Genomic DNA, 10,020 nt, shown 5'->3' with positions numbered 1-10,020 from the left:
GAAAAGGAAAGGTACTTTGGTTGTAGAAATAGAACCTCCACGTGAATTATTTTTCTTAGAAAATGATCTACTTTTATACCTTGAAGTGTAAGCGATGTGGTTAAAAATGTGATAAAAGTATTGCACTTTTAAATGAATAATTCCTCAACAAATACAGGCACTTTCAAAAATGAATTAAACACTCAGGTGAGGTGGGTGAAGAAACGAATTTCTAGTCCAATATTTTAAATGAATTTAGAGTATACAAATGAAACTAGGACCATAATGTATTGTCTTTTGCATGCATGTTGCTGACTTGCTGGTGGATATCTATGATTTCCATCAATTGCTTTTGCAACACTCTCCCATGTACCTTCAAATCCTTTCCCTCCTTGTATATTTAGCTTTTGGAGCTTGGAGGATCTTGCCCTTTTGAAGATGATGATGGGTAGTTAACCTGGTAGTTGTAGCGGTTGGTCTTTACTCCTAAGCTAAACTAGTGGGGGAATATTGTAATCGAGAATATAGTACTTTTGCCTCAAAAGCAAATAAAAGAAAGCAAAGATCAGTAGTAATGTAGTGATGGTGCTTGTGGTGTATGTAGCAAAAAGAAAGTTCTTAGATATGATTCTTTCTTTTCATTTCTTGCTTGTGAAACATTTTAAGCTTCTTTTTTTTTTTTTAATAGAGATTGCGTAAAGTTGAGTGCCAGTTTCTTTAGGCATGCAGGGTTTCATCAAAATAGAATTTGCATGATTTAGCATATTGGTCCCTACGTTCAACTAACAGATTGATATAGACCAGGCAAAGGCTCTCATGATAGCTTGCATGCTGGTTTCTGTTCACCTATTAAGCAATATCATTATTGTTTCTAGTTGTAATTATTGGTTTTGATCTTATTTTCAAACCCTTTATCATCAAAATTAGGAAGACAAATTTTGAATTTTGATTGATGATGCATTATAGAGAATGATTTTTATGATCTAATATATTTTTCTCGTTTCCAAGAGACGTCTTGCTTATTTAAATTTAGATGTTAATCATACAGGTTTCATATTTAATTTCATTAGTATAATAATGAAAAAGTTTAATCTAATTATATAGTTTAAAACAAATAAATTTTTTATTGATAAAATAAAAATCCTAATGATCCTCAAATATATGTTTTCAAACTTTATATTATTATCTGGGTCATATATCCTAATATCATCTTACAATAATTAAAATTAAAAAAAAATGAAAGAAAATGAAGCAGGAATCCCATATGCTATAAAGTGCCACTTTAAGTTATCAATATTCCTCATTGGCACACCAACTGGAATTTTCAGATTAGCAACATTTATTGAATTATGTAACAAACCATCTCTCCAGCTATTTATTACTTGCAGATCATATATTGTGAACAAGATATAATCTTGGAAGCGAGGTTCTCAACAAATGCCTCTTCCAGCTACTCTGCAGTGTAGTATGAATGCTCTTGTGATTTAAAAGGCTAACAGAAGAGCAGCTAACATCTCATCCATTCAATTATTTTCATCCCCCCATGTAGGGTGACAGGTATTTTCATGTTTGTGAAGCATAACAAATTTTGAGTAGCCCCTCCATGTGGAACCCTCAAGAGGAGAAGTCCTACCAAATCAAATTCCCCTTGTCTCAACTCTCCAAGGACATGTTATCATTTACTATTTGACCTTCAATTTTTTCCCCTGGTCTCTAACCTGTCTCTGCCACATTATTTGAGTAAATTTTTGCTTTTGCTTTGCTTTTTTTTTAAAAAAAAAAAAAAAGAAACCAAAAAAACCCATTTCTTGATTCTGTCAAAATTTTGGAGTTGAGCCTGCTGCAGCCCTTGAGTTTGGTAACCCCATGCCCATACTATTTGACAAGAGAGTGCAGGAGTAGTCAGTCATTAAGTAATATTTTCCACGATGGAATTCCTGTCTCAAATTTGAGCAATCACTCATCTACTTCGCCTGACACTCTTTGTCCACCTCTTTAGTCAAAACTGGCTTTAAAGGGAACCATGTCCCTATCCACTTATTCCAAAGTGTAACACTTTGTTCCAGAAAATCTGTTGCTCAGGTTGTAACATGCTTACTTTAGCTAGTCCATACTATTTACTGTTCTTATGATCAATATCGATTCAGGCAGCTAAAATATTTGAAATTATAAATAGACTAGAGTAAGGAATTATAAATAAACCAAATAATGCTTATAAAAATCAAGGAAAATTTTTAAGAATAAAATGCACTAAGGTTAAACGAGCCAAAACCCAAGTGATGAGTAACTCGAAGGGGAAGTGACGGTGAAGGCCGTTAACAACCTTAAACCTGAGAGAAAATTTATAAAATAATTTTTGGAACTCTAGAGAAGAGTCATTGAGGATTCTATAGCATTAGAATGCCAAGAAAAGGCTTAGAAAAAATTTTCTATCGGTACACACAATTTTAGCTCGTTAAGCCAAATGGGGGACATTTTGGTCATTTCGTCTTCAGAGATAATTTTTTACCAACTTGTCCATTTATTTAAGTGAATTATATGACATAAAATATAAACAAACATTGAGAAAAAATTTATTTAAAATAAGTAAATAGAGTAAGGAAGAAAAAAAATAAATAATGAAATAAAAGTCAAATAATGACATAAGCATGACCTCATTAAAAACTCACCCACCAATCAAAATTTAATAAACACATTTTAAGGGATAATGAAGACCAAAATCACTTCATCTTCTTCATTTGCTATGGTGGCCGAAATTCCTTCATGAGCTCTCCACCATTTTTCTTCTTTCTCAACTTGATTTCTTTAAGTTTTTCACCATAAAACCTATCTTTGTCTTCACAAAAAATTATTCATACACCTTGGGCAAGCTAAAGGGAACAAAAAGTAACAAGGAAGAGTTCTTACAAGCTTTGGATTAGCTCCATTAGAGGTTAGTGACTTAAACTTGATTTTCTCTTTAAATTCATGTTGAAGAAGTATAATTGAGTGCAAAATTACAAAGAAATTTAATAAATACCATGTGTATGTCCATTCCATATTTTAGGCAGCCTTGGTTGGGATAAGATTTTGATAATTTTCATGGAGCTAAAATGGTAGTACGGCTGCCCTTAGTATTAATCTCTTAAATGGAGTAATGAAATGCAAGTTATAATGCATGGTTTGAGATAGTTGAGTTAGGGTTTGGGATGAAAATGAGACTTTGATCATGTAATAGTGAAAGTATGTTTTAAAGGTCAATTAGTGACCATTTGGTTATGTATGAATAAGAAATGAAGTGGTTGGTTTAGTGGGAATTGAAGTTGGTATGGCTGCCCTTGGTGACCTGCAGGATTGAGCATAAGTCCAACAGGTTTTGGCAGCAATAATTGGAGTTGTAGAGGTTCAATTGGTGCAAGGCTAATTGGACATAAAACTAGACACATAATGACACAACTTTGGTGAAGAAACTATGCTCAGAAAACCAAACCAAGTTGACCTAAAAATTACCCTAATCCGGGTGACCTGCATTCTGCCTGGGCAAAATGACCAAATGAACAGTGTTTAGTCATTTGATCGTAACTCAGTGTAGAAAGGTCCAATTGACCAGAAATTTTACCAACAATAAGCTGAGATATAGACCTACAACTTTCATGAAGAAACATAACCTAAATTATGATCATAACATATTCAAAAAGTGACCTGCAATTATTACTCAAAATACTGTAGATTTGGTCAGTCCAGAAATTCTGGAAAAATTATAATCCGGCCAGTTGTGGTTTTTGGGCCATAACTTGAGTTACAAAACTCCAAATGGAGAAATTTAAAAAGGGAAATGTAACTAGACAAAATAAAGAACAACTTTCATGTTGATCATTTTGCCAAATTCCCACTGCAAAAATGATTAATGGAATAGTAAACACAAAACTTGAAAACTGAAAATTTTGAACAATTAACATTAAGCTTGGAAATGGTATTGGCAACCAATACCAACAATTTTAGAATGCAAAATGTGGTATGTTGGGAATATTATAACTAATGTACCTATTATCCATGCTAAAGTCAATATTTTTGTTGACTAATGAAATAAATAGTAATACCTAAACTTGAATTTCAAGAATTGTATAATTTAAGAGTATAACATGCCCTAGTACACCTAGCAAGATTAGTTTGGATATGTTGGCATACCAACAGGGTTCTGTTAGCAGTACTGCATATGGCTTCATGCCATTCTATGTTTTATGGCCTCACGTGCCATTTTGTGATAAAATAGCCTTTGGCTTTGTTGATTGAGATATTATACTTGGGTTTTATCCCTGATAATTATTACAACTTATTAGCTGTTCTGTTGCACACCAGGAGACACAATGTGACCGATGGTGTGATAGTCTGAGGTACTTAGTACCCAGTGCCAGTTTACCCGTTTATCCAGTCCAGTCGACTAGTATGGGTTACTCGGGCAATGATAATAAATCTTACCAAATTTTAATCGAATAATACTGTAATAAATATCAGGAATTAAGTCTACAAAAAATGTAAACACACATTCTGCACATTTACTTTATTTTAGTTATTTTATTTTATATTGTCACCACTAAGCAGTATTGCTTAGCGCGTCGCTTTTGCCACGTTCAGGTACTGGAGACATAGCTGGGGAGTCCAGCAGACCTCATACAGGGTGAGCTTTCATATTTGCACACAGAGTCCAGAGTCACCTCACATTTGCAGTGTATTTGGTAGGACATTATGCCACTTTTGGTATTTCGATATTTTGGTATTTCGATATTTTGGTATTTCTATTTTGTAAACTCATGTAATTATATTTTTGATGTAATTGTAATTATCTATGAACTATGTTTAGTAATAAATGTGAACATTTCTCATTAAATTGAGTATGATATGAAATGAATTGAATTTTGAGATACTGAAGTCATTTGAGAAATTATTGAGAACATATTGGTGGTTGACTGAGAATGATGTGATGATTTTATTGGAAGTGTTTTTAACAGATTCAGAATAATTGTTTTTTCAATTTACAACTGACACTCTGCTAGATTTTCTATAAAATTTACGAAAAATTCAGATTAATCAAAAATTATAAATAAATAAGTAAAAAGGGTAAATTGAATTGAAATATGATTCAGTGCTCCGGCACACTGTGTGACATATCTTGCTCGGCTACACTGTAGACAGATAAGAAGCATCACATAGGTTGGCTTCTGTTCTGTAATCCAACACCTCAACACCTGCATAATTTTGGTCTCGTGCTTCATCAATGCTTCAATGTGGGATAGGATTCTTTTTTCTTGCTAGTTGGGTTCACAATCACACCATTCCAAATCATACCATCTTTTTCTTTCCTGTCATAATAACTGATATTTTATTTTACATCTTTAAAACATCCCATCATCCAATATATTTTATTTTATCTGATCTGACGGTTGAAAGTAAATGTGGATTATTTATCATAATATTTAAAAAAAAAAATTGCAAGATGAGGTCACATTCTGATGGGTTGTGTAGCACCATGGGCCATATCTTCTCTGAATTTGACAAATAAGATGATGTATTGGAGATTTATTTTATGTATGAAGATCACATGGGAGTGAAGGACCATGGACATAGTGGGGGCACGTTCACTTGTCCTCTACAGCAAGTTTTCTCTGCCCACATGCTTATGGTTAAGCAATCTTTGATTCTGCTATCCCAACCCAGAAGGCCGCTTTATGGCCTCTTCACCCTTCTTCATGCGTGACGCTGCATGTGATATCATCCATTCAGAGTCCATTTTCAAAGAAATTAAAGGTCATATTCTAAGTTGCAATCCCATGCGATATCATATATCTATCGACACTCTTGCTGAAGATAAGCATGAAATTGAGCCTAATCCCAGTCATACATGCACATGTATGCTTAAGTATGTTCATTTTCATGTTAGGATACTTTATTCTTTAAGATATGTAATCAAGATTTTAGTCCAAGAAACATATATGGCAATTCCAACAAAGGGAAGAATCATGCGTAAATACTACAAAGAAAAATGACAAGAGGGAAGGCTGCTAAAACCAGTTGCCAAAGACTGAAACAGATGGCTACCTCTTACCAAATGCTGCAGAATCTTATAGGTCATCAAGCTAGGCCTCTCTTAGCCCATTAGTTTGCAAGTATGAAACCTATTCATATTATATTGATTTAAGCCTTTTTATTTTCAGCAATCATGCCTAAATTGGTGGAAATCATATGACCAGAGCACCAATTTTTCCCTTTGAGAATTCTCATTTTTCAGATCTCACGTGGATAAGATGAGAGACACATCACACTTGAATTTCTTTTTATTTTTTTACACAATTGAGTCGAAGATTCACTTTACGACCATTAAAAAATCAAAGTTTATATCACACATGAATTTTAATATATGCCCAAAATATTCTTTCCTAGTTCAAGAAATTGGAAAATTGAAGCCAGGAGAATAGGGCAGTTGCCAAATAATTCCCTTTCTACCTAAAATACCGCCATGCAAGTAATGCATTTTGGACTTTGACCCTTACTTTGCCATGAGAAAAGTGGTAAACTCAATTTTTTTTTATTTAAATTTAATTTATTATAAATTTAAAATATAAAATAATGAGATACAACTTATTAACTATATATAATTCTTATATATTTATATTTTAAATCAAATTTAAACAATTAATCTTTTTCAAAAGCTTTAACTAATGTGGGTAAGGTACAGACATGAATTCAAAGATTAGGTACGTACGTGCACTTTAGCTTCTTGAACCAGTTACGTATAAAACAAGTCAACTTCGAGAAGGGTATGAAGGTTGGCTTCAATTCATTTACCTTTTCTTTGTTTAGTTTACTGATAAAAAATTGTTAATTAAGAAACCCATCTCTATAGTTTATAAATTATTTGTGCGCGAAACCACATTCAATGGTGCTCCAAGTTATTGTGCAAACCCATAAACAATTATGTTTAATTAACTTTTAGTGATAGACTAATGTTAACTTTCTATATAAACATTGTAAAATCGAGTCATGAAAAATGAATAATATAGAATTGTCAAAGTGATATTTTTTTTTAATGATGTTTTTTGCATGTACTAAAATTATTTAATAGATTATGACCTTATAATATTAATATATAAGTTATTAATGAACTAGTTAATTAAGTGAATTTTATCTATTCACTAATATATTAATTGAATTTATTATTTTTTCAAAATCATATTTAATCATTCTGTCAAATCATTTCGAATAATAAACTAATCAACAAGCTAATTTTTTAAAAGATTTGATTAAAAATAAATAATAAAAATTATTTCATAATACTATAACTTTTTTTTTTATATATATATTTCATAGGTATTTCTACAGTCTAATGGATTATAAGTAATTTTGTTCACGTCAAGTTAGCTCATTTAAAAGTAAAGCGTTTCTAATGAATATCTCATCCATTCACGATAATCAAATAGACCTCGTTTCAAAGATAAGAGTATCGAATAACTCATATTAAAATTTTTTTCTAACAATTTATTTAAAAGAAAAGAAAACTTTTTCTAATATTCTATAATAAAAATTCCAAAGAAGAACGAGAGAGAACAAGATCTGAAGTGGAAAAATAGACAAATTAAAAAGTTAATATTGCAAATACCCATAAGAAAAACAACAATAAGAAAGTGGTTAGAAAGTTGAAAGGGTTAAACAAATAATAGCCAAATCGCAACATTCCAAGAGAAGGAAGGCAAATATTGCCCTATCAAAAAAAAAAAAAAAAAATATATATATATATATATATATATAAATTTTATGTAAGCAAAGACAAAAGAAATCGCCTCTTTATAAGTAATCAAATGTTAATATGATTTTAATAAGAACATAATTAGACGATATCAAGTAAGACACACATCAAACAAAAAAGTTTAAAGCCACCCACAGATAGTGAGATGTCAACAGTTTTAATTAATATTCGATTATGCCACTATTTATTTTAGCTCTTTAATATAATTTTAATGGTAGATTTTACTTTCATTGGATTGGAAATTTATTTAATTTTTAACCAAATGAAATATTTAATTATTTTACAAAAAAATTGGGTTTGAAATTGCTTAGGAGAGATGGAAATTTTTCTTTATAAAGGATAAAATGTAGAGTTTAAAAAAAAAAAAAGAAAGTGATTAGGGGGTAGGTGTAGAAGTTGACTTTTGGGGAGATAGTAAAATCAGGTAAAAATGATTGGGACTCACATGGGTTGCTTCCAACTCACACTTCTTTTCCCCTCTTCCTCTGACCCTACCCCTACGTGCCTCTATTCAATTCGCCCATTGATTTATTTTTTAATGGGTGAATATAGTAAATACTGTGCCTAATGGCTTTATAGTAATTCACTTTATTTTATTTAGAATTGATCAAATAAATTAAAAAAAAATATATGATAATGAATATTAAGTTGATTTAAATTACAAGTTTTTTTTTTTTTGACCCCTATTATAATTAAAATGCCATTGTCCTGATAAGAATGAAGTAAAGGAGGAGAGCTTCATTAAGTTATTGAATTCAAAGTCCAAATATTAAGAAGATACAATATAAAATATAATATAATATACTTGACCCAAGAGACTATGATGGGTGTCCAATCCAATCAATTCCACTCAATAAGGGTTAATTTGCATTAATAAGTTAGGTTTTTGGGTTGTATTAGTTCAATCACCAACCATTTTTCAATTCAAGCATCGTTATGATTAAGTTACCCTTCATTAATTAAAAATAAAATTTCTTTAACAAATTTTTTGTAATATAAACAAATTCATTTGTGTCACATTTCATTTGTTAGACTCAGGTTTAGTTTATATTATTGCAATCCTCTATTAAAAAAATAATAAAATAAAAAGTGAGACTATATAATTGATATAACTTTATTTTTTAAATAGTCTCATCATAAAAATAGTGAATCTCGAAATAAATAAATGAAAATATATATTCAAATTCATCAAATTTTCACTTATTATATTTATAAAGATAAAAAGTCATCTGATTAAATCTGAATAGCTCAAATTCATTTTTATTGGCTATAATAAAGGGATAAAGATAGAATAAAAGTTATAATTTTGTATTAAATATATAAATATATTATTGTGCATAAAATTACAAAGGATCGAATTACAGACCTTATCAAACTTTAAAGTGATAAAGGGAATTACGAAAGCAAAAATGGTTACTTTGATTATCTAATTAAGACCAATACAAAACAACTAAAAACAAATGTGTGTACAAATGATATGAATTATACCTAATTTGGTCATCTTTCTGCCTAATTTGAAATATTTGGGCACCGTAAAGAGTAAAGACTATGATTAAAGTCTGTCCACATTTGCATACTTATCTCAATAAAAGCTAATGAAATGACATTACTACTCAATTTCTAAAACAATATGCATGAATTTAGGCAGTAAATCAAGAAAATAATAGTAATAAAAAGGCGTGGAGAGTAGTGATTGTCTGCGTGCGCGCGTGCGGCTCGAGACTGTGCCCCTTTCTGTGTGCCCCGCTTACAGTTCAAGCCCACCGGAGTATATGGAACGATGATTGCGGGGATCTTATTCTTTTCCTTTGAGTGGGTCCCATGCCCCCACGTTGGATGCCCTTCCCTCTGTGTCTTCTAGTTGGGGTCCACTTTTTAATGGGTTTAGCTCCTATCCATCCCAGACCTCCATAAGATCTTCCTTTGGACCCCCAATTAAAAATCTCCATCGAATCACAACCGCACATCACGCCAAATTCCAGGTCTAACCCCTCCATACGCTTTGTTTTTCTTGTTTACTTGAATTATTTTTTCTTTTTTTATGGTGTACTGGAGTTGTACCCTTTTTCAGCCCCTTTCCACTTTGTCCCTGTGACTGTGGTTTCTTAAGTGATGTCATGCCATACTAGTAATCCAAGGACATTTTTGTCTCACCACATTAGTTGCTCTGCCAATGAATATTCCGGTTGATTTTCCCTTTCTCCTGATTTTGTTTATTAAATATTTCTTCCCCCTGTGGCCATTGCTACTCTGCAATTTGG

This window comes from Hevea brasiliensis, chromosome 16 (assembly GCF_030052815.1).
Source record: "Hevea brasiliensis isolate MT/VB/25A 57/8 chromosome 16, ASM3005281v1, whole genome shotgun sequence".
Taxonomy (NCBI): Eukaryota; Viridiplantae; Streptophyta; class Magnoliopsida; order Malpighiales; family Euphorbiaceae; genus Hevea; species Hevea brasiliensis.
Note: the sequence above shows the minus strand (reverse complement) of the source record.